We start from the raw sequence: 26,242 nt of genomic DNA, 5'->3' as shown, positions 1-26,242 counted from the left end.
TGAATAAATGCAGTGGTGTTTTGCTTTTCCCTCTGAAATCTGTCCTCTGAGCTTCCAGATTATTACATGTGAGACTTTACAGCAATGAGCTGAGACTTGCATAAATTACCCATCATTTTGTTTTACTAATGAGCAACGTTGTGCATTTGTGAACTGATGTATAATTTTTCAAAAGAGATTTGAAAATGGCTAAGTAGGAGGACATTGGAAACTGAGTAACACACTAAAATGATAACATTCACAGAGGCAATTTTCTGATAATTGTACATAATGCATGCATAGAAGACAATGTAATGATTTCCTTTAGCTTAGGAGCAGGTTAAAATGGTACTAAAAATACTCTGTCATTGTGTTTAACTCCTTTTTTATTCCTTTTCTTTGCCATGGAATTCCTGATAGGCTGTTTTGTGGACTTGCAAGGTTTTCTGGGGGCAGCAAAATTATATGTCAGCACTTCAGACCACAATTTCATACATTTGAAAAAAGGAGTGAGTGCACTTGAAAGGAGAACACCTTATTCTGCAGCCCTGGTTTGAATTTGTTAGCATTAGCTTCTTCATAGCCACCAACAGCAAAGTCACCACTGATAAAATAATTGGAATTGTACATGCAAAACTATTTTACTTTGTGCTATGTCTTATGCAACTATGTCTTATGCAACTATTTCTTATGCAAATCAGGCCCCTCGTAGCATATTTAATCTATGGGTTCAGAAAGAATGCATAGTGTTAGCGTCACCTGTTTGACACAGGATTAATTACCACAATATCCAGCGGCACTGGCTTCCTGTGTCCTCTCAGTGCTCAGCAGTATTAATATTAGATATATATAATATTAATATAGAGAGCTCTACGAAGGGAGGAAGCCAAATACAGACATTACACAACATGCACTTTTAATATCTTTTTTGAGTTCAGTGATTGTGAATTAAAAATAATTCACTTTTTATATTGAAGTGTAAAAGTAAGATGAAGAAGGAAGATCCAAAGCACCAAATTCAGCCCTTGACATGAAAAGAGGCTTTGAGGATTTTTCACTTCTCGCTTTTGCTGTCAGTGACCCTGTTCTTACAAATTTTTGAAGAGGGTGCATTTTTGAACTGCATATAGGTTATATCATATCAACAACAGGCTGGAAAACCAAACTAATTAAACCAAACTCTTATATTTTACAATAAACAGACTCAGATCAGGAAATATAGCCTACATAATTCAATGTTTTTCAATGCACTCCTAAAACACGTTTTTCAAGCAGACTTTTTCCAGGACTGAAGATTTACAGGGGAGATACAGCAGATGAAAGCTTTCTGGGAGATTTCTGTTTTTGTCTACAGGTGGAGTGTGTCTGTACTGTGCAGTTTGAATGTTTTTCTGTGTACAGAGTGGAAAAGAACAACTGCAAACTAATTAACAAACCAGACCCCAAATTGTCCCCACTTCCCATTTGCTCAAAGTGTTTGCTTTTTTATTATCGTTTTGCTATAATGTGCAAAATAGCTCTTTCTGCATCTTCTGTTCTCTGTATGTTGTTGAGAATTTCCTGTTTTCCTCTGAGAGTATCATTACTTTAATTGGGATTTTCCATCAGCATCAACCCCAAACAGGCCATAACAAGCCTATGACCAAGAAGAGCCACAATGACCTAGAGGGGAAATGGAATGTCAAAGAGTTTATTTGTTAAAGAAAAACCTGTAGTAAGAAAAAAATTAAGTGAAAATAAATATATGTACTTTAAGTGCTGTAGGCCTAAATATATGGAAATTTGAGAAATTAAGTGAATAAAGTGAATTTTGCTGGAAAATAATTCATTATTAGCATAAACAGACTATAATGGCTTGTGAATCTGTGGTCATTCATGAAGCACTGATGAACATTGCCTGCAGGTGGGGTTCTGCCTGGGCTTTCAATTCTGTAAATATGTTTGTTAACCATGGTTCCATGGTTTCTCTCCTTGTTTGCAGAAATATGCCCTGGATGGCAGCATAATTTGGTTCATAATTATCCTATGATGATCATGACATGCACCTTCCGGTGATAAGCAGACATTTCTAAAGAGCTCATTGATTTCACTGGATGACACCATATTGCATTGTCTATAAACACATTCTTATAGTTTGTTTACCTTGGCATAATATTTATTATGATCCTTAGAAATGGTTTCAAGGTGTCAATTGGGGGTTCATAGCTTGAAGGAATGTCCTCTATCTTTTGAAATGAAAGAGATTTTATTAAAAACTGCCAAAAGGACTCATTTTGAACTTCGATATGTGAACTTGATTGCCACATTTACATGTTAACAATATCTTTTTGGTAGGCCTGGCATATCACCTGGACTAGCCCAATGATTGATGTGAAAGGACAGCTGACAATCAAGGAAAAGTCTTTGTGATAGCCATGGAAAGATAGATGACAGATAGAAATAGACCCCATTGGGGTTTGTCATGGGCTAGCTGCCTATGGCAGCAGTCCTCAGTTCATGTTGGACACATTCAGTTTTGGCTTTTATGCCAAATAGTCCCTGAAGTACCTCTCAGCAGTCTCACAGAGGACTACGAATGCTCCAAAGTGAGACTACAGAAGACAAGGACTCTTGTGACAAGACCATCAGAAGTGCTGCACTGACCTTATCAACCGGACAAAAGTGGATCCCATCCGACGTCATGCAGCAGGCAGCATAAACCATGAGGCATAGAAACATCCAAAAGGAAGAGGCAGCTTTGGTCTGGGGTCACATCACAACTCCAGAAAGATGATGGTGGTTGAGGAAGTGCGATGGCAGAGGCTTTATATCCACATCATCCTGTTTAAAGAGGGATCCATGGTCAATCTCTACAAACAACCATCAATTCCAAATCAAAGCCAGATTGCAGAAAATGTTTTCAGTGGCTGTGGATTAGGCTAAAAGGTCTCCTAGTTAGATATGGGAAATTTAGAGTTTAACGATTCTAGTTTCTGATCCCAGTTAATGATTCTTAAAGGTTCTGTTGATGATCTTTTATTACTTGACAAGAAGAAATATTTAGAAAAAAAGAAATGCAATTCCACTGCCAAACGATGAGATAACTACCCTGATCATAAGTCTAAAACAGATATTTCTTGAAAAGTTATCCCTCAATTCTGATTGGTTGATTGGAATGTTGTTCCAGGATCAACAAGGATGTTGATCCAGGAACATGTTGTACTTGGTGAAATCACCAGTGGGGTAAGATGAGCCGCAGATCCTGATTTTGCGACATGTTTCTGGATCAACATCTTTGTTGACCCTGGAACAACATTGTGATTAACCGATCAGATTTGAAGAACCACTTTATAGTTTTTGTGAAGTTTAGGCTTACAATCAGTGTTTGGTGCTTGTACATCAGTGTCATTCATCTATAATTTCTTCTGATTTTAGGGATTACTCATGGTTAAGGTTAGGTTTAGGTGCACGCATATGGTCAAGACTACATTTTTGGATTAAAATGTTGTTCCAGGGTCAACAAAATATGTTGACCTAGGAACACATCTAACTCAGCAAAATCAGGATGTGCAAGATGAGCCAGTGGATAAGCTGACCCATTCCCTGTAATGTGCCGACTGTACAGTTTTACATATATTTTGTAACCACCCATAATTTCTGCTAGACTGTGAAAATAAGAAACACACGGGAGGAGTGAAAGACACCCATTTACTTTAAAAAACAGGGCTACATTTTTTTTTTTTTCAAATGGCAGCTATATGGGGTGAAGTAAATCTAATGCTGTGGGGTAAAATGAACCAGCATTTAAACTTATCCCACCATAAGGCACTGAAGTTAAGTTAAATCTCTGAAGTATAAACTGGTATTTTAATGTGATATTACACATCTGGTTTTGTTTACCATACACTGTAAAAAATATATATATACAGTTTTTACAAAATAATTTTGGCAGCTGTGGTTGCCAGAATAATTTTGTAAAAAATACAGAAAAACTGTAATTTGCGAATAAGAAAATTTGAATGTAAACCAGTTAATTCAAAAACACACTGCTATTAGAATCTGTATTGTACATTTAACATACTGACAACCACCATAATAATGCAGGTGGTAAAAGAGAAAGCCACATGAAGAATCAAAGCTCATCACAAATAGCTTTGCCACAAGCAGAAGTATATACTAATATATGGAGGGTGCACATGTCATTCATGCAAACACAAAACACCATCATGGTAACACACATGATACGTAATAATGCAATAAACTTTCATTAAACAACAGAAGATGTAACATAAAGCCCAAATGTACATAACGGATAACAAAAACTATTAAAAAACATGATTATTTAAAGAAAATACTTTTAAATGTGGAGTGTCATGCAGGGAATTCTGGGAATATCAGTTTACAGTTTTTGACTGTAAATTCTACATTGATTTGTTATTTTTTACTTCTAAAAACTGTACAACTAACAGCATTTTACTGTAAAATTACATGAAATGTCTGGTTAGATCTTTTACAGTTTTTCCCTGTATATAGTACGGGAACTTACTGTTAACCTATTAATAGTTTTTTTTGTTTTTTTCTGTAGTGTTTTTACAAAATTTTACAGTTCAAATTACACTCATTTTTTACAGTGTATATATATAAGAATTTGATCATTGCTCAACTCATGTTGGTCCCTTAGTGCTGGCCCTGCACGGGCAGCCCTCACTAGGCCCACACAGGGCCCGCACAATTAATCTACAACGTACATCTGTTTCACTTTAAATTATTTTCAACTACTATAATTTAAGTCTTTGGGAAAAAAAACAGATATTATATAATGATATTATATAATGTCTGTATTGTCAAAAATCTAGAGTAGGGATTTCAAATCAATTGATTTATTAAATACAAAATAGAAAACATTAAATTCATATGAATACAGCTAATTTAACACTGAAACAGACTACAAATTATCTATTAAGTGGATCCTCACTGTTTTGCAAGGTTCATAATGTGCAGAACTCTCCCACTTGAAAAAGACAGCCGACTACAAGAAGAATTCAACTGGATTTCACTCATTGACCACACTTTTGCACTCCTTTTCCCTTTTTTATTTTGAAAGTTTGATGCAGCGTTCATTCAGTCAGTCAGTCAGTCAGTCAGTCAATTAACTAGTCAGCTGAAAACCTTTAAACAAATACAAACACCACTTTTAGAGCAAGCACAAGTAGATACAATAAATACACACAGGATTTAAACCCTTGGTTTTAAATTACCATAAAGCATACCATGTAAACCAGTGGTGCCCAACCCTGTTCCTGGAGGTCTACTTACCTGCAGAGTTCAGTTCCAACCCTGCTTCAGCAAACCTGCCTGTAATTATCAAGTGCTCCTAAAGATCTTAATTAGCTGGTTAAGCCGTGTTTGATCAAGGTTGGAGCTGAACTTTGCAGGAAAGTAGATTTCCAGGAACAGGGTTGGGCACCATGATGTAAACAGACAGCCAATATTCACACATTTACCATTTACAAAGTAAAAACACTGCTTTTTAAATTTTGATGATTTGATGATGACAAACAAACCAATAATGTTCAAATACATTCTCAGAACAATACAATAAACAAAAAACAAACAAAACAAAAAAATCCAATTTCAACCAAAAGAAAAGTATGAAAGCTCACCGGCTACAACTCTATTGATTATAGTGGGCTTAATTCTGCACAGAAGAATTTGCTTCAGTTCAAGTAATGGCAAGTTTGCCACTTCTCAGTGCTGCTTTCTGCTGCTGCTCTACAATAGGCTTGTTCGGCTTCATGCGGCACCACAAAGATCGGCTGCTGATGGCTCTGATGTCTCTGTAGTGGTCATATCGTTTTGGCTGAGCACAAAGTTATGTTTCATAAATTATTTATTTATTAATCGTAATACAGCGCGGACTTTGTTGCATACATTTGACTGAATTATTTGCTTTTGTCTTTATTTCCTATTACATAAGTCTCTTATACTTTATACTTTTATAATGGCTATTATTGTTCATTAAAACTGACATTTAACAAAAAAGGCAGAGTTGTGCTTGTCATATTTAATTTTATTATAAATACAGTGAAGAAAATTAGAGTATATGTGCACATATTGCCTAAACCACATATTAATATGTTTTATATTTTTAAAATGAAAACGAAAAGGCAGTGGTGTTTCATTTCGTTTTTATTGTAATGCGTCTCGTTCCCTGAACTACATTTTTGCGGCTATTAATATGTTTGAAATATTTCGTTGTATTGTTGCAGTGTTAACCGGAGTAGCCAAGCGAGCTGAGTGACATTATCAAGTACACTGCTGTTCCATTTGCAGAATTAACGGACTTGTGTTCTCCGTCCTCAGGAGTCCGCACGCAGTGGCTCGAGCCCCTGCCCCTTTGAGGTCCGACGGTAAAGTGCCCTTGCGGTCCGGTGCCCCCAGTCTGCGATTTCTGCCGAGACGATATGACGATTTTTGAACACGATTTTCGTGAATTATAAAAATGTCTCCACGATTTGCTTTTTTGAAGAAATATCATATTATCGTACTTCAGCGCGCATTCTATCAGCTGCAGTTCTGGCGCCGCCGTCTCTATATACTGTACAACGCCACATACATTCACATCAGTGTTAACTCAGCGGTAGAGTTACTCTCACGGGACACTGCACTTATTCGCAGTCACCAAAAGTGCATTATCTGCATCTGCTTCAAAGACTTACTGGTTAAACGTTTCACTCAGTGTGCTGTTCTGACGAGCGCCTTTTCTGAGCGCATACACCCAAAGCGCGTGCTCTAAAAAGCCCGTCAAACAGCGCCTGATTACTGAACTAAGTTATGTTTTGTGCTAATACTGTCGAAACACACCAGGTTTATGTATAGACTCAGTTGGTTATGTCTAAAATGAAGGTAAACAGCTGAGAGAAACGCATGCGTGCCTGTATATTAGATGCGTGCAAGTCTTAAAGGGACAGTACTAAATATGCTGCCGACTGTAATTAAAGGGATAGTTCACCCTAAAATTGTAATTCTGTCATTATTTACTCACTCACATGTTGTCCCAAACCTGTATTAATTTATTTCTTGTGCTGAACACAAAAGAAGATATTTTGAAGAATGTGGGTAACCAAAGAGTTGCTGGTCCACACTGACTTTAACAGTAGGAAAAAAAATACTATGGAAGTCACTGTAGACCAGCAACTGTTTGGTTTTCCACATTCTTCAAAATAGCATTTATTTTCAGCAGAAGAAACTCGTTCAGGTTTAAAACAACTTTTGAGTGAGTAAATGAAGGTATACAAATCAAACACTAGCCTATTTTAATTTTGGGGTGAATTATTCCTTTAATGTTAATAAAACACCAAACACAAAGAGAAAAATCACTCACTACTCTTGACTGAAAAACTTTAATACAGATGCTTTAATAGTAATCAATCTATACAATGTTTTATTTTTATATTTGTTCATTATTGTAGACTACCTGAAAATAAAACACTGTTTATTTTATTTGTATATTATGTGTATTTGTAATGTGTATCTTTGCTCTCATTTTTTAATAACAAAGATAAAATAATGACAACGATTTTTATCTTCACCCACTTTGGCCTAAATATCCGCCATACTTTTTTATATTTTGTTACCTTGAAAGGCTTTGTCTTTATAATAGGGAAATTAGTTTGGCTGTACTGCTCAAACAGCTTGCAAAATATTTTGAAAGTTTGATGCAGCGTTCATTCAGTCAGTCAGTCAGTCAGTCAATTAACTAGTCAGCTGAAAAACCTTTAAACAAATACAAACACCACTTTAAGAGCAAGCACAAGTAGATACAATAAATACACACAGGATTTAAACCCTTGGTTTTAAATTACCATAAAGCATACCATGTAAACCAGTGGTGCCCAACCCTGTTCCTGGAGGTCTACTTACCTGCAGAGTTCAGTTCCAACCCTGCTTCAGCAAACCTGCCTGTAATTATCAAGTGCTCCTAAAGATCTTAATTAGCTGGTTAAGCCGTGTTTGATCAAGGTTGGAGCTGAACTTTGCAGGAAAGTAGATTTCAGGAACAGGGTTGGGCACCATGATGTAAACAGACAGCCAATATTCACACATTTACCATTTACAAAGTAAAACACTGCTTTTTAAATTTTGATGATTTGATGATGACAAACAAACCAATAATGTTCAAATACATTCTCAGAACAATACAATAAACAAAAACAAACAAAACAAAAATCCAATTTCAACCAAAAGAAAAGTATGAAAGCTCACGGCTACAACTCTATTGATTATAGTGGGCTTAATTCTGCACAGAAGAATTTGCTTCAGTTCAAGTAATGGCAAGTTTGCCACTTCTCAGTGCTGCTTTCTGCTGCTGCTCTACAATAGGCTTGTTCGGCTTCATGCGGCACCACAAAGATCGGCTGCTGATGGCTCTGATGTCTCTGTAGTGGTCATATCGTTTTGGCTGAGCACAAAGTTATGTTTCATAAATTATTTATTTATTAATCGTAATACAGCGCGGACTTTGTTGCATACATTTGACTGAATTATTTGCTTTTGTCTTTATTTCCTATTACATAAGTCTCTTATACTTTATACTTTTATAATGGCTATTATTGTTCATTAAAACTGACATTTAACAAAAAAGGCAGAGTTGTGCTTGTCATATTTAATTTTATTATAAATACAGTGAAGAAAATTAGAGTATATGTGCACATATTGCCTAAACCACATATTAATATGTTTTATATTTTTAAAATGAAAACGAAAAGGCAGTGGTGTTTCATTTCGTTTTTATTGTAATGCGTCTACGTTCCCTGAACTACATTTTTGCGGCTATTAATATGTTTGAAATATTTCGTTGTATTGTTGCAGTGTTAACCGGAGTAGCCGAAGCGAGCTGAGTGACATTATCAAGTACACTGCTGTTCCATTTGCAGAATTAACGGACTTGTGTTCTCCCGTCCTCAGGAGTCCGCACGCAGTGGCTCGAGCCCCTGCCCCTTTGAGGTCCGACGGTAAAGTGCCCTTGCGGTCCGGTGCCCCCAGTCTGCGATTTCTGCCGAGACGATATGACGATTTTTGAACACGATTTTCGTGAATTATAAAAATGTCTCCACGATTTGCTTTTTTGAAGAAATATCATATTATCGTACTTCAGCGCGCATTCTATCAGCTGCAGTTCTGGCGCCGCCGTCTCTATATACTGTACAACGCCACATACATTCACATCAGTGTTAACTCAGCGGTAGAGTTACTCTCACGGGACACTGCACTTATTCGCAGTCACCAAAAGTGCATTATCTGCATCTGCTTCAAAGACTTACTGGTTAAACGTTTCACTCAGTGTGCTGTTCTGACGAGCGCCTTTTCTGAGCGCATACACCCAAAGCGCGTGCTCTAAAAAGCCCGTCAAACAGCGCCTGATTACTGAACTAAGTTATGTTTTGTGCTAATACTGTCGAAACACACCAGGTTTATGTATAGACTCAGTTGGTTATGTCTAAAATGAAGGTAAACAGCTGAGAGAAACGCATGCGTGCCTGTATATTAGATGCGTGCAAGTCTTAAAGGGACAGTACTAAATATGCTGCCGACTGTAATTAAAGGGATAGTTCACCCTAAAATTGTAATTCTGTCATTATTTACTCACTCACATGTTGTCCCAAACCTGTATTAATTTCTTTCTTGTGCTGAACACAAAAGAAGATATTTTGAAGAATGTGGGTAACCAAAGAGTTGCTGGTCCACACTGACTTTAACAGTAGGAAAAAAAATACTATGGAAGTCACTGTAGACCAGCAACTGTTTGGTTTTCCACATTCTTCAAAATAGCATTTATTTTCAGCAGAAGAAACTCGTTCAGGTTTAAAACAACTTTTGAGTGAGTAAATGAAGGTATACAAATCAAACACTAGCCTATTTTAATTTTGGGGTGAATTATTCCTTTAATGTTAATAAAACACCAAACACAAAGAGAAAAATCACTCACTACTCTTGACTGAAAAACTTTAATACAGATGCTTTAATAGTAATCAATCTATACAATGTTTTATTTTTATATTTGTTCATTATTGTAGACTACCTGAAAATAAAACACTGTTTATTTTATTTGTATATTATGTGTATTTGTAATGTGTATCTTTGCTCTCATTTTTTAATAACAAAGATAAAATAATGACAACGATTTTTATCTTCACCCACTTTGGCCTAAATATCCGCCATACTTTTTTATATTTTGTTACCTTGAAAGGCTTTGTCTTTATAATAGGGAAATTAGTTTGGCTGTACTGCTCAAACAGCTTGCAAAATAGAAAATCCAATTTATTTTCTAAAAAAAAAATTGTGGTATTTTTGCCATATCACACACCCCTAGCTGAGGGGGACCAAACCCATACATGGTATTGAGAAACGGCCTCTGTCTTTGCTCTGCCAATTAGTAGATCAGCTTCACCTGGTGCACGTGGCTGGTGCATTCTGGCTGGGAGAGGCACCCCCAGCAGTCAGTTTGCCATAACAACAAATATATACATATGTGTATCATATACATGCTCAAAGCAGTGGAGATGATTGTAGACTTCAGGAGAAAGCCCCCTGCACTCCCCCCACTCACCATCATGAACAGCACTGTGGCTGCAGTGGAGTCATTCAGGTTCCTGGGCACAACCATCTCCCAGGACCTAAAGTGGGACACTCACATTGACTCAGCAGAGGTTGTACTTCCTTCGCCAGCTGAGGAAGTTCAACCTGCCAAAGGAGCTGCTGAAGCAGTTCTGCTCCGCCATCATTGAATCCGTCCTCTGCACTTCAATAACTGTCTGGTTCGGCTCAACTACCAAATCTGACATCAGAAAACTACACAGGTTAGTCCGGACTGCTGAGCGAATTATTGGTACAACCCTCCCCACTCTCCAAGAACTGTACTTATCCAGAGTGAGCAAAAGGACAAAATCACTCTGGACCCCTCACATCCAGCAAACTCCCTCTTTGAACTGTTGCCATCTGGTCGACGCTACAGAGCTCTGAGCACCAGAACAGCCACGCATAGGAACAGTTTCTTTCCTCAGGCAATCCATCTCATGAACACCTGACAATAAACGTGGAACACACAACACTATTTATACACTTGTACGCTTATCTAACATACATAGTTTACTCTTTGACTTTGCACATAATATACCTGTACATACAAAACTGTCTATTGTAATATACCTGTACATACAATGCCACGAACACAAATTGGCAATAAAACTCATTCTGATTCTGATTCTGATATATATATATATACAGTGAGGAAAATAAGTATTTGAACACCCTGCTATTTTGCAAGTTCTCCCACTTAGAAATCATGGAGGGTCTGAAATTGTCATCGTAGGTGCATGTCCACTGTGAGAGACATAATCTAAAAAAAATCCAGAAATCACAATGTATGATTTTTAACTATTTATTTGTATGATACAGCTGCAAATAAGTATTTGAACACCTGTCTATCAGCTAGAATTCTGACCCTCAAAGACCTGTTAGTCTGCCTTTAAAATGTCCACCTCCACTCCATTTATTATCCTAAATTAGATGCACCTGTTTGAGGTCGTTAGCTGCATAAAGACACCTGTCCACCCCATACAATCAGTAAGAATCCAACTACTAACATGGCCAAGACCAAAGAGCTGTCCAAAGACACTAGAGACAAAATTGTACACCTCCACAAGGCTGGAAAGGGCTACGGGAAATTGCCAAGCAGCTTGGTGAAAAAGGTCCACTGTTGGAGCAATCATTAGAAAATGGAAGAAGCTAAACATGACTGTCAATCTCCTCGGACTGGGGCTCCATGCAAGATCTCACCTCGTGGGGTCTCAATGATCCTAAGAAAGGTGAGAAATCAGCCCAGAACTACACTGGAGGAGCTGGTCAATGACCTGAAAAGAGCTGGGACCACCGTTTCCAAGGTTACTGTTGGTAATACACTAAGGCGTCATGGTTTGAAATCATGCATGGCACGGAAGGTTCCCCTGCTTAAACCAGGCCTGACTTAAGTTTGCCAATGACCATTTGGATGATCCAGAGGAGTCATGGGAGAAAGTCATGTGGTCAGATGAGACCAAAATATAACTTTTGGTCATAATTCCACTAAACGTGTTTGGAGGAAGAAGAATGATGAGTACCATCCCAAGAACACCATCCCTACTGTGAAGCATGGGGTGGTAGCATCATGCTTTGGGGTGTTTTTCTGCACATGGGACAGGGCGACTGCACTGTATTAAGGAGAGGATGACCGGGGCCATGTATTGCGAGATTTTGGGGAACAAACTCCTTCCCTCAGTTAGAGCATTGAAGATGGGTCGAGGCTGGGTCTTCCAACATGACAATGACCAAGCACACAGCCAGGATAACCAAGGAGTGGCTCTGTAAGAAGCATATCAAGGTTCTGGCGTGGCCTAGCCAGTCTCCAGACCTAAACCCAATAGAGAATCTTTGGAGGAGCTCAAACTCTGTGTTTCTCAGCGACAGGCCAGAAACCTGACTGATCTAGAGAAGATCTGTGTGGAGGAGTGGGCCAAAATCCCTCCTGCAGTGTGTGCAAACCTGGTGAAAAACTACAGGAAACGTTTGACCGCTGTAATTGCAAACAAAGGCTACTGTACCAAATATTAACATTGATTTTCTCAGGTGTTCAAATACTTATTTGCAGCTGTATCATACAAATAAATAGTTAAAAATCATACATTGTGATTTCTGGATTTTTTTTTAGATTATGTCTCTCACAGTGGACATGCACCTACGATGACAATTTCAGACCCTCCATGATTTCTAAGTGGGAGAACTTGCAAAATAGCAGGGTGTTCAAATACTTATTTTCCTCACTGTATATATATATATATATATATATATATATATATGATACAAATTAACATTAAAAAAAATATAAATATATTACTTTGACCTCTGCTGAAAATATGTTTTAGTGTGCTAAATTCATTGGCAAAGCTCACTCTTCCCCTGAGGTCTCTCAGCTAGTCAGCAGACGGTGGTAGCGCTCCTTTCATCCACTCGTTCTGTCTCTTGAATTCTGCAACCAGACCTTTATCTCACTCTCAACTTCAGAATCAGGAAGACTTGGCTGAAATGGCCATTTTCAAACAGCCTCTGAAAAGCAAATAGGCCTATATGAAACAACTCTGTGTGTAGTAAGTAATTTATATATGCTATTTCTAATACTACATGCTAGCTTACCTGTTACAACCCTTCTTAGCCTCAGGTTCTGAAAATGTGTCTTTTGGTTTGAGCCATTCCAGTTGATTGGCTAATGAATGGTTAATCAATGTTGTTAGTATTCTCCTATAGTTGCATTACAGGTCTGTCTACACAAAACCTGCATGGGCCTAAATGTCCGTAAGGTGATCTGGGCCCGAACGGGCTGGCCCACACTGGGCCATCATGGGATTAATGTGGGCAGTCCCATAGTGTGGGCCCCACAGAATCATGCTTGCTGTCTATTGTTTAACTGAAAAGAACAGGCACATTAAAAGCATTTGGATGCTGAGATTTGGGATTTGGGACTGAGTAGTTTTGATTCAATAAAAAGAACCATACGAGTCATTCGTTTGTGAATCGCTTGTGCTGACTGTATAATGCCATAGTTTCAGTAGCGATGCTGCAGTGCCGCTGAAAATGTACGCAGAATAAAAATGTAGCCTGGGATCAAACTACTGTATGTCGGAGTATTTTAGTGTGGTTTTCCATCTATATTGGGAATAGTAAATTAAAATGTATACGGTTTGTTATGTAGTTCTATGCATGTGCTCTGTGCTGTCTATATTTTTCTTTCCACTTAAAAGAGTAAGCTGACATAGCTATCACAAATCTCTCTCTCTCCCTTTCAAACACACACTCACACAGAAACGCTTTTTACGAGGAGTCAGCAATGCCAAAGCCAATCAACAGCAAAACAAAAACAGGCTCCTGAACCTAAATGAAATGAGAGAGACAAGACTGTTGGAGAAAAACACATTTATTGAGGATTGATGTAGGAATGCATGGATGGATGGACAGATGGATGAACACACAAATGAATACAAGGCTGAAAGGACAGACATATGAGACAAAAAGATTGCTGGACAAATGTATGTGTGGATGGATGAATTGCCTTGACATTTCTGCATCTCTGAAGGAGGGGCTGTCCCTGCCCGGCCCTGAAGCCAAGCGCTAATGCTATCAGAGGGCCGCTGACTCAGTGCATGATGTCTGCCATGATATTCCAAACAGAGCAGACGGAGGAGGATGTTACAGATGATTACTGCTATTAACTCATTCTGTCAGTCAATGGAATAAAAAACACTGTATACAGCACAGGCTAGCGAACCACATTTGGTTAATGTAGAAGTTGGCACTACATGACCAAAATCTTATATCACGATATGAGTAATTTTATATCACGATAAAGATTATACATGATGGAGTTATTTTGCTTTTACAAAGGTTTTTATGATATCAAAATTTTTGATACCATAGAATTTACAAAATTATTTTCACCTGTGTCAATATCACACACAAAAAACTAATACAAACCTAAAAAGAAGAAAAAAAGGGCTGATTTTCAATTTTGGGTGAACTAACCATTTAATCGTGTCTATTATATTAGGGACGTATATTGCCTACATGTTTGGCCCTGTGGACATTAAAGGATAATTCATCCAGAAATGAAAATTCTGTCATCATTTGCTCACCCACAAGTAGTTCCAAAACTGCATGACTTACTTTCTTCTGTGGAATAAAAAAGATTTTTTTTGTAAACAAAAATAATATTTTAAAGTGCCCCTATTATGGGTTATGAAAGGTTCATATTTTGGTTTTGGGAGTCCCCAACAACAGGTTGACATGCATGCAAGGTCAAAAACACTTTCATTGTCTTATAATATGATTTTTTTTTTTACCTTATTTGTTCAAGGACTCCCAAACATTCGCTCAGTGATTCATTTTTTCAAACCCCTCCTCGCCGATAGTTGCATTACAGGTCTGTCTACACAAAACCTGCATGGGCCTAAATGTCCGTAAGGTGATCTGGGCCCGAACGGGCTGGCCCACACTGGGCCATCATGGGATTAATGTGGGCAGTCCCATAGTGTGGGCCCCACAGAATCATGCTTGCTGTCTATTGTTTAACTGAAAAGAACAGGCACATTAAAAGCATTTGGATGCTGAGATTTGGGATTTGGGACTGAGTAGTTTTGATTCAATAAAAAGAACCATACGAGTCATTCGTTTGTGAATCGCTTGTGCTGACTGTATAATGCCATAGTTTCAGTAGCGATGCTGCAGTGCCGCTGAAAATGTACGCAGAATAAAAATGTAGCCTGGGATCAAACTACTGTATGTCGGAGTATTTTAGTGTGGTTTTCCATCTATATTGGGAATAGTAAATTAAAATGTATACGGTTTGTTATGTAGTTCTATGCATGTGCTCTGTGCTGTCTATATTTTTCTTTCCACTTAAAAGAGTAAGCTGACATAGCTATCACAAATCTCTCTCTCTCCCTTTCAAACACACACTCACACAGAAACGCTTTTTACGAGGAGTCAGCAATGCCAAAGCCAATCAACAGCAAAACAAAAACAGGCTCCTGAACATAAATGAAATGAGAGAGACAAGACTGTTGGAGAAAAACACATTTATTGAGGATTGATGTAGGAATGCATGGATGGATGGACAGATGGATGAACACACAAATGAATACAAGGCTGAAAGGACAGACATATGAGACAAAAAGATTGCTGGACAAATGTATGTGTGGATGGATGAATTGCCTTGACATTTCTGCATCTCTGAAGGAGGGGCTGTCCCTGCCCGGCCCTGAAGCCAAGCGCTAATGCTATCAGAGGGCCGCTGACTCAGTGCATGATGTCTGCCATGATATTCCAAACAGAGCAGACGGAGGAGGATGTTACAGATGATTACTGCTATTAACTCATTCTGTCAGTCAATGGAATAAAAAACACTGTATACAGCACAGGCTAGCGAACCACATTTGGTTAATGTAGAAGTTGGCACTACATGACCAAAATCTTATATCACGATATGAGTAATTTTATATCACGATAAAGATTATACATGATGGAGTTATTTTTGCTTTTACAAAGGTTTTTATGATATCAAAATTTTTGATACCATAGAATTTACAAAATTATTTTCACCTGTGTCAATATCACACACAAAAAACTAATACAAACCTAAAAAGAAGAAAAAAAGGGCTGATTTTCAATTTTGGGTGAACTAACCATTTAATCGTGTCTATTATATTAGGGACGTATATTGCCTACATGTTTGGCCCTGTGGACATTAAAGGATAATTCATCCAGAAATGAAAATTCTGTCATCATTTGCTCACCCACAAGTAGTTCCAAAACTGCATGACTTACTTTCTTCTGTGGAATAAAAAAGATTTTTTTTGTAAACAAAAAATAATATTTTAAAGTGCCCCTATTATGGGTTATGAAAGGTTCATATTTTGGTTTTGGGAGTCTCCAACAACAGGTTGACATGCATGCAAGGTCAAAAAACACTTTCATTGTCTTATAATATGATTTTTTTTTTTTACCTTATTTGTTCAAGGACTCCCAAACATTCGCTCAGTGATTCATTTTTTCAAACCCCTCCTCGCCGATTGGTGATTGGTCAATTTCATTTTCATTTCATCATGCCTGTAATTCCTGATAAAGCAGCCTTTGTGAGCAGTGCTGCTTTGTGTACAGCCATTACCGGGGAAACAGCTATTTTACTGCTCCAAAAGCGGCACCTAGTGGCAAAGAATGAATTTGTATTTTTATTCTTGGATTTACCCTTTGCCTTGCTGTTTCTAACTGTGTTTGCACCTCGATCACGTTTAAGACATTTTAAGTTTAATTATAACACGCATATTCACTATTATTCAAACAGCGAACAAATTATACAGCGAACAAAGAACATTTACATTATCAAAGAATATTACTGAAGTGTGAGTCTAAGCACTCCAAAAAAACTATAAGCTATAATCAGTGATGTTGTCTGCTATTTATGATGAATTAATCTCTTACATCGCACGTAGGTACATCTGCACTTTGTTATTTCTGATGAGAGAATTCGATAAATTGCATTGACCAAAATTTTTGCGTATCAGCGATGTTAATATTTAGTCAAATCCCCTTAAATAATAGAAATATTAAAGAAATTACTGAACTAAAAGCACAAAAGCACAAATAGATATTGGTTCGCATATAGGCTACATCTTCATTTGTATGTTAATCTATAAGAGTTTGGGCTGTTTATAAGATTTTGTCAAAAATCCCCCACTGTGGCCCCGCACTCCACATCAAGCCTCGCCCCCGAGCACCCCCCCAGATAAAATATGTTCCAGCGGCTATGGCCGTCACGTCTCAGCTAATCTTCCAGAGTCTCATCATGTTTCAGCTGATCTTCCCTGCTGATCTTCCAGAGTCTCATCACGTCGCAGCTGATCGCCCAGAGTCTCATCACGTCGCAGCTGATCATCCAGAGTCTGGTCACTTCCTATCTGTTACTCCCAGATCTCCGAGGTCAGTTTGTCAATATTCCAGACTGGCATCCAGCGTGGATGATCCACTATTGGTGTCAGCAGGCGCAGCTGGTATCCCCAAACCCGTTCACTCTAGCCCTCCAGTTCCTGAACTGATTCCCCTGTCTGAAGCGCTTCCCATGATGGGGATCGCTTTTTGGTGTGTTTGGGCTGCATACACCACCACAGAAGCTCCTGAGGCGGCGGAGTCCACTATGGTATCTCCAGAGGTAGCGGCTGATGCTGCAGAACCTCCTGAGGTAGTGACGCCCGCTGCTGTGTTCCCCGAGGTTTCAGTTTCTCCAGAGATGGCGGCGTATGCTGCAGAACCTCCTGAGGCGGCGGTGCTCGCTTCAGCTCCTTACTCGGTGGTGGCGCCCAACGATGCACTCTCAGTCTGTCATGTCGCTGTCGAAGGAACCGTTGCCGAACTCTTTACCTGTCCTCTTAAGGAGAATGTTAATGAACTCTCCCTGTTTCCTGATGGTCCCGCTGTACAACCTCCAGAGGTGTCAGTGGTATCAACCACCTCTGGAGGCCGTCTGTGAACTCTCTGCCAGTCCTGAACTGGCCATGGAGGCCAATTATGAACTATTGTCGTGTCCCGACCCAGCTGAAGAGGCTGTTTTTGAATTATCAGCCTTGTCTGTCATTGCCAATGTAGGGTCAAAAATAATCAAAGACTTCTGCTTTCCTGTCCCAAACCTATCTTGAGTAAGAAAAGGGCCATTTGGCATTCCTGAAGGCACAGGTTTGCTAAAAGTGATCAAAGCCTGTAGGCCAAGATGTGTATACATTAGGGGTCTACTAATTGTCACACCTTTTGCCCAGTGGGTGAAGCTGTAATCTGCTGATTGGTCAGTTTGAATGTCTCACATTTGGGTTTTAGTCACACGGTCAAGGAAGGGATAAAAGAAGATTGCAACTGTTGCTCTGTCTCTCTTTCCTGTGCTGCCTCTTTTCTTTGCTGGAGCTCTCTTCTTGGGGTTCTGCCTTCTCTCCCTCTTTTTCTTCCTCTCTTCTTCTTGATTTTTAGCTATCTGCCAGTTCTATTCCAGCCAATACAGTTGATTTTGAATGGTCTGTCTTTCCAGTTACAGTCAATAAGCCTGATTTAGAACTGTCTGACTGTCCAGTTTCAGTCTGCGAGCCTGTTTATGAACTGTCTGCCTGTCCCGTTTCAGTCAGCGAGCTTGTTTATGAACTGTCTGCCTGTCCAGTTTCAGTCAGTGGGCCTGTTTATGAACTGTCTGTCCGTTCAGTTTCAGTCAGTAGGCCTGTTTATGACCTGTCTGCCCGTTCAGTTGTCACCAGGGAAACTATTGATGAATTTTTTGTGTTCCCTGCCTCGGCCCTTGAGACCGTATATGCATGTATCTCTGCCATGGGTCTCTGCCCCATCTGATTTGGCCTGGTGGTCTTCTGTCCTGCTCTGGTGGTCTTTTGCTCCGTCTGCTCCACCGTGGTGGTCTTCAGCTCAGTCTGCTTTGCCGTGGTGGTCTTCAGCTATGCTCTGGTGGTCTTCTGCTCCGTCTGCTCCACCGTGGGGGTCTCCTGTTCCGCTGGTTCCGTCCTGGCTCCCTGCTCTGTCGGCTCCGCCCTGGGTCCCCGCTCTGTCAGCTCCACCCTGGCCTCCAGCTCCGCCCTGGTTTCCTGCCCCGCCGGCTCCGCTCTGGCTCTCTAATTCCACATGGACCTGGTCCCCCGTCCCTCCCCCTGTTCAGCCTCCGCTCCATCACCCTCCTGGATTGTGTTGAGTTGGGAGCGTCTGGAAGCCGCTCCTTGGGGGGGCGCTCTCTTGCCACCAGAGGTCACCCTCCCATTATATTGACTTTCACATTACACAGACTGTTGCATGTCAGCTATGCGAATGGATACACCAAAGTGTCCTACTGTTAGGAAGGTGGCTGTTTATGTCTCAATATTTGATTGTTCAGTGCATTTCATTGCGGCTTCTTTGATACTGTAAACCAGTTGTAATTCAGATTTACAAACAGAATTTTACAGAAAAATATGGACCAGACAATAATGCTGCAACATGTCATGTTGTGTCATGTACAGTCAGACAATTTTTGTCACAGTTTTTGTCAAAAAATTTGCTGTTTATGCACTAAACAGTCAACTTCACATTTTTCTTTTAGTAGCATTAAAATTTTATTTAAATTGTGAGGTGATTTAAATTATATACAGAAGGTGAGCAAAGAACACTGACTGAGTTCTACTCTCTCACTAAAACTCTCATTATCAGTGATGCTGTACACAATGAATCTCTTATTTACATTGTGTCTGCTGCATTGTATTAGTAAGAATGAAAACATTAATGAGAGTACTGAAATTAAGTTGGAATGTAGCGGTTATTGTAATGGGAGAAGAACTAAAAAAAAGGAATGTTAATAATCAAAATTTTTCACAATTAGTTGATATTAAAAACTTAAAACCTTATTGTAAAAGTAAAAACTTAGCAAGCTTTTAAAAGAGTTCCACATGTAATATTTCATATGCAAAATGTTACCCAATCATATAGGAGGGTAACATTAAATACTAATTTAATATTAGTAGGAGTTTAAAACTAAATCATTAAACAGTTCTTTGTTCTACATGGAAATGTTATTATAAAAGCTGCAGTGTTATTCAAATTGTTTTTTAAATTTTTGAGCCAAATGTCAAATTTGTCCTATGGTGTGACTGTCTCAAGCATGGTTCAATAAATTCCAACTTTTATAAATTAAAAAGAAAAGCATAAAAATGTTAATTGTACAGGTATCTATTCTAGTGAATGGCAATCATTTTTTTCATCCATATATTTCTGAAAGTGTAGGAACTTGATACATTTTGTCTCTGAAAACCATGTCCTATGATGTGACACCATATCCTGATTTTAAATCGGCCAATTCCAGAGAAAACTTTAATTAGTTGAAGGACCCCATTCATGGTCCTGTTACTGAAGCCCACTGTGAAGCCCATGACATGTGTACATGGTCAAATTTTGTCTCAGAATTGTTCAAATATTTAACTTTTTTGGAACCACCACAAAAGTGTTACGTTTTGTTGTCCTTTGGTGTGACACCCCTAAATAATATTTTTTAATTAAAAACTGCATGTTAAACTACATAATCATGGAAAATTATGCAAATGTTTCTTGCTTACTGCTAATGGCAGGTTAGCTTTGAATAGCAAGGTCATTAATTTACAGAAAAAAGGCTGAAACGTTCTACGGTGTGACAGAAAACATCCTCTGGTGTGACGTCTGTACTGTCACACCACAGGACAAAGATGTCACACCAGAGGACAACGTCTCTTTAAAAAGCATTTTAAATAATTAAATAAGATTGAACTCCTTTTTATTCTTTTTTGAATATTTTCAGTGTTCTTAAATGCAATAATTACATTAATTAAACTATTTTCTGATGTTTTTGCAGAAAACGTGTACTGTTATAAAGTGTCATGAAAATAAGTATAAAATGTGATACTTTGTTTTTGAAAAATTAGTGGAAGAGAGAGAGGACGCGGAAATATACAGAGAAAATTAACAGGGATCCACCAGAAGCGAGGAGATCCTAAGAGAACAATGCAGAAAGTAAATAGAATCAAAATCATGCCTTAAAAAGAGTAGCTATATAGTTAAAAATAATAATAATTGACTACGACTGAATTTTGTTGATGAAAATTATTTTGTTTTGTTTAAAAAAAAAAAAAGCATGATATTGTTTGTATCAAAATTAAACTTTCTTTCTCATTTGACATGTTCAGAATTAAATAGAAATACTTTAATAACTACCATTTCTGTTCTTTAGTGTGACATTGAAAAAAAACTGTTGAGTATTGCAATAGGGGAGATATCTCTCATCTTAAAATGGTTTAATTTTCAGCAGTTTTGAACAGATGACAGCAAAGTTTGTCTTGTTGTCAACGTTGGTCTTGAAATTGTCCAACAAGTCATGGTGAAAAAATTATGTTAATTATAATTTCATATTAAATAAATGACACTATATGATAATAAGTGTCTAACAATGAAAATAAATATCTCTCAAGCTATTTATATATTATTAAAAGTTTTTTGGGGTTTTTTTCTTAATTTTTGCTGTCACACCATTTACATCACAAATTTATGGTACAGTTCAGTAAAAATGTAAAAAAAAAATAATAATAATAATTCTCAAAGACCAGACTTCAAAGACCTTATGCATTTCTTCTTAAAAAATGGTATTTAAAAAAAAAAAAAAAGCATTTTTTACTGGCTATTTGTCAGCTAACAATATCAGCCACTTGGCTGGATATAAAAGTACTCGCAGTTGAAGCAAAACTCAGACTCTCAGTGTTTTGTGTATGTTTTTATGTATTTGTAATAAATATAATTTTAGCGTATTTCTTATTCAAATGCTTTCCTTTTTGCTGTCTCCATCCCTCTTGCGGCCAGAGAATAAGCAGCTGACTGTCGGATGTGTGAAACTGTTCCTTAGCTCTTTGTTAGATTAATATTGGGCCTGCCCCCATGCACTCATTGGTAATGGAAGCGAGTTAGGCATTAACTGCAGGCATCTCTATGGCTAGCCACATGCAAGAGTTGCTGTCTCTGCAGAAATGATCCCCCTCCCTCTCTTTCCCCTGCCATTCCTCTCTCTCTCTCTTCAGTTAATTACTGTAATGGTTCGGCTGTCCTTCGGGGGATGCTGAAAGGTCAGGGTTTGGCCGAAAAGAAGAGGGAGAGGGAGAGGACTAGTAAGTCATGGTTAGCAGCAAACAGTGGCACTAACACCCCAAAGACATGTTCATTAAGAGTGGACCTTGTAATACTTGTTTTCTTTCATGGAACACAAAACAAGATATTTTGAAAAATGAGTAGGGAAAAATGCCTTGTTTTTTTTTTTTTTTGTCCATGCAATTATGACAAATGAGTCAAAGGTTGTTTTGAATCTCAGCGAATTTCCAAATATTCTTCAAAACTCTCTTTCCCCCCTCATTACATGTGTAAATGTCAGTATGCACAGGTTTTCTCTCTCCCCCAGGCATGTGTAGACACTGAAGTGATTACTGTGCTGACTGGTTTTATTACTGGGTCGCTTCCTCAGCCTCTTTTTTAATGATCACTTCAAACCTGCAGAAAAGCCAGGCTCCACTAGATGATTAACTGTGACCAGCGTGTATTTCCTTTATTTTCGCATATGGCTAACATTCCTTTTAATGAATTTGATATTGAAAAACCATTATGTTTAGCAGGCGGTTCACTCAGTCAAGTGTTCGATGTGCTCACAAAATCGTGCGTATTTGACATCATGAATGATTTGGTGTCTTTTTTTAAATACAAGCCTATTCTTTTTTAATTCCTGTTTGAGAGGTAATTGATGTCTGTCGATTTCAATTTGGAGTTTTGCAGGAACAAACAAGGATTGTTAACAGCAGCCTGTGTATGTAGCTTCAAGAAAGTAACAATACATCTGTGTTGTGATTTATTGCCTTTATTATTATTTTATTTATAATTATATAATTATGATAATTTAATAATTAAATTTAATCACATAATCATTTATTCATTTTTATTATATTACTTATTATTTTGCTTATTTTCCTTGCCCTTGCATGCCTGCTATTGTTGTGTAGTCTTTTGATGATGGGGTTTAATGTGTTGTTTGTCTTAATGAGTAAGAGATAAGAGGGACAAAGTCAAGATGAAGTTCAGATTATGTTTTAGCATTGAAACATAGACTACTTTTATTTTATTTTTTAAATGTAGAGGATAGAAATGTACATGAATGTGAAGGAAAATTGAAGTAAGAGAGAGAGGCTGGAGGGGGTTGTGGGGAGGACGAGAGACACGAGTGCATGAGCACGCAAGATTGAGTCTCATTACCGGAGTGACCCCAGACTCCCACAGCAAATCACATTTATTAAGTCAACAGACGAGCATAAGCATGCACACGCATACAACCGTTGCTGTAACACAACATATCAAATGACAACATGCACACACAACATTAAAGCTGGATGATACGCACCATTTGTAATGTGTTTGTTTGTGTATGGGGGAAGACCCTTGTCTTGTTTGTTTGTTTTTTTCTCTTCCTGACTCACCCTGTCTGAGAAACTGCATCACGCTAACTGAACCGAACCATAAACCATAAAAAAAATCTACACTCAAATAATTTGATCCAAAACCACCATACTTGTTCAATACGCAGAGAGCACAAGCGGCATGAAAATAGATCCCAAATCAGTGTCTGGTGAACCTCCCTTCAGGACACGTTTAGAGTCCTCATCATTCCCACAGTGAGATGTTTCATTAAGATTGAAAGGAAGTGGCTATTTTTAATACTTTCACACGGTGAGAGTGGTCTTACATGTGATGGTTTATTTATTGCCTGTATGTCTGTGTGTGCAGCATGATTTATTTATATATTTCTTTCTTCCCTGAGCAGACACACTGACCTTTATGCGGCTCAGGCAGGAGAGACGGCTACAGGGTCACGCACAGATCTCAAGAGCCATGAGCAGAGAATACAAGATGTGCAACAGTGCGTTAACTGTGCGTGTTTGTGCTCAGGAATGAGTGGAGTTTCCACACTAAAACCCAGACAATTACTTCTGTTCCTGGTCCTTATTTTTTCTCTCTGTCACACACAAACACAAAGCCTGTACAACTTTTGTGGCGACCACATTTCAATATCACTGTCGATCAATTTAAAAATGGCCATCAAAAATAATTTCTAGAAATGCAAAGCAATTTGTCAAGATACATTTTTTGACTTTTTTTTTTTCCAGACAGTTTGAGAGTGGAGAAAAGCAAAGTAAAAGGATACTGGAGCGTAAATTACATGATTCCAACAGAGCGCTGCCCACAAGGATATTGGAAACTACTATTATTTTATATAATAAAGAGATATTTTTAATGAACATATCTGAAATTACAGCGCTGTGGTCTCTGAAGTCAGTGAAGCCCTGTGGAGCCTCTGTGGAGCCTCTGCGGCCAATATGCCTCAATTATTAACTTTATGAGGGAAAATGTGCACCATGTGATTTCAAGCTCAATTCGGATGGCCATGGAATGGTTACATTTGAGAAATGTTGGTGAAATTCAGCAGGCAAAAGGTTCATTGTGCATTAAGTGCATTAAGCACTGCTCACACAGAAGTCACTTTTAAAATGATTTTCTATTGATCAACACTAAATCCATGTGACCAACTTGAACCTGCTTGAAGTCACCTTTATTTATATAGCGCTTTTAACAATACAGATTGTGTCAAAGCAGCTTTACACTATTAATAGTGTGTAATAATGCAAACCAGTAAGCAAGCCAGAGGCGACAGCGGCAAGGAACCAAAACTCCATCGGTGACACAAATGGAGCAAAAAAAACCTTGGGAGAAACTAGGCTCAGTCGGGAGGACAGTTCTCCTCTGGCCAGCTGGCAAATCTGCGAGGGAAAATTTTAGCAAAAATGTCATTTTATAAAAGAGGTTTTATGTATAATTAATAAGGCATTGCTATGTGGAATTTCTAAAGATGGACTTTTCACACACTTCTTTTTGACATGCATATGGTTTAAGCCTCACCCACATCCAGTTGTAATCCAAATACAGATACAAATCATTTTGTGAAGAGTTACAGATACATGAACAAATAGTAGCTGGATACTTTGCTCTTTTTATTGAGTTCAAAGAAATGCACTTTTGCTATAGTCAATATTTAACCCTGCACGCAGGAATGTTATGAATATGCAATGATTTCTCAGGAAATAACATTAGCCGTCATGATTTATGAAAGAACATGTCAGGAAGTAAACAAGTGAAATACTCCATCATCGATTTAATTAGTCTGGAAAGACAGGCACCAACATGTTCTGGGGAGAAGGTGTTACACCTGGGCCAAATTAGCATTTTGATATAAAACAGCACACACATACGCACAGCCGTGCACAATAAACACTTTTTGAAGAAAGGCAACTGTGAGAAGACATCCCTTGTGAGAAAAACTGAGAAAATTGATGGGCCTGTGTCCTAAACTCTTCTGTGTCCTGTGTGTGTGTGTGTGTGTGTGTGTGTGTGTGTCTCATATCTCTGGCTGTTGAGAAGGGTGTTAGCCCCTAGCACCACTCTGGGAAATAACAGTATGTCTGGGCAGTCGAGGCGTGAATTCCTCATAGACATTTCCAACACGATTCTCCTACCCTGCTGTTTTTCTTTTCCTCACAGCTCAGAACGTCTGAAAGCTCCATAGGCGACAACAGACTTGTCGCTTTGTCTAAACAGATAAGATAGTATCGAATCAATATGGATTATTTTTTCCTCACTGGAAAGTAATTGAGACATGACCTCAATTCAGTGGCCCCTTAAAGTGACAGTTGGTGATTTGAATTGGTAGATTCATTTTTTTTAAATGAATGAATGAATAACCTTGTGTTATGATTTAATGCGCATCTCTTTCACCTTCAAAGTGTACAATATGTAAATGAATTAACTCTAAAGTTGAACATACAGGTGCTGGTCATATAATTAGAATATCATCAAAAAGTTGATTTATTTCACTAATTCCATTCAAAAAGTGAAACTTGTATATTATATTCATTCATTACACACAGACTGATATATTTCAAATGTTTATTTCTTTTAATTTTGATGATTAGAGCTTACAGCTCATGAAAGTCAAAAATCAGTATCTCAAAATATTAGAATATTTACATTTGAGTTTGAATAAATGACCATCCCTACAGTATAAATTCTGGGTATCTAT

General features: G+C 38.1%; 1 long non-coding RNA gene across 1 annotated transcript; it reads right to left on the bottom strand.

Moving 5' to 3' along the window:
• Nucleotides 1-1,335: 1,335 nt before the first annotated feature.
• LOC131543351 (uncharacterized) lies at nucleotides 1,336-6,806 on the bottom strand. The gene is made up of 3 exons (XR_009271890.1): nucleotides 6,678-6,806; nucleotides 2,623-2,799; nucleotides 1,336-1,641 (listed from the first exon to the last, which is right to left on the bottom strand). It is a non-coding gene; the product is annotated as an uncharacterized LOC131543351 (long non-coding RNA).
• Between the last annotated feature and the right edge of the window lie 19,436 nt (nucleotides 6,807-26,242).

The sequence above is a fragment of the Onychostoma macrolepis genome, chromosome 07 (genome assembly GCF_012432095.1).
Source record: "Onychostoma macrolepis isolate SWU-2019 chromosome 07, ASM1243209v1, whole genome shotgun sequence".
Taxonomy (NCBI): Eukaryota; Metazoa; Chordata; class Actinopteri; order Cypriniformes; family Cyprinidae; genus Onychostoma; species Onychostoma macrolepis.
The sequence above is the reverse complement of the archived record's forward strand: the minus strand, read 5'-3'. Positions and strand labels throughout refer to the sequence as shown.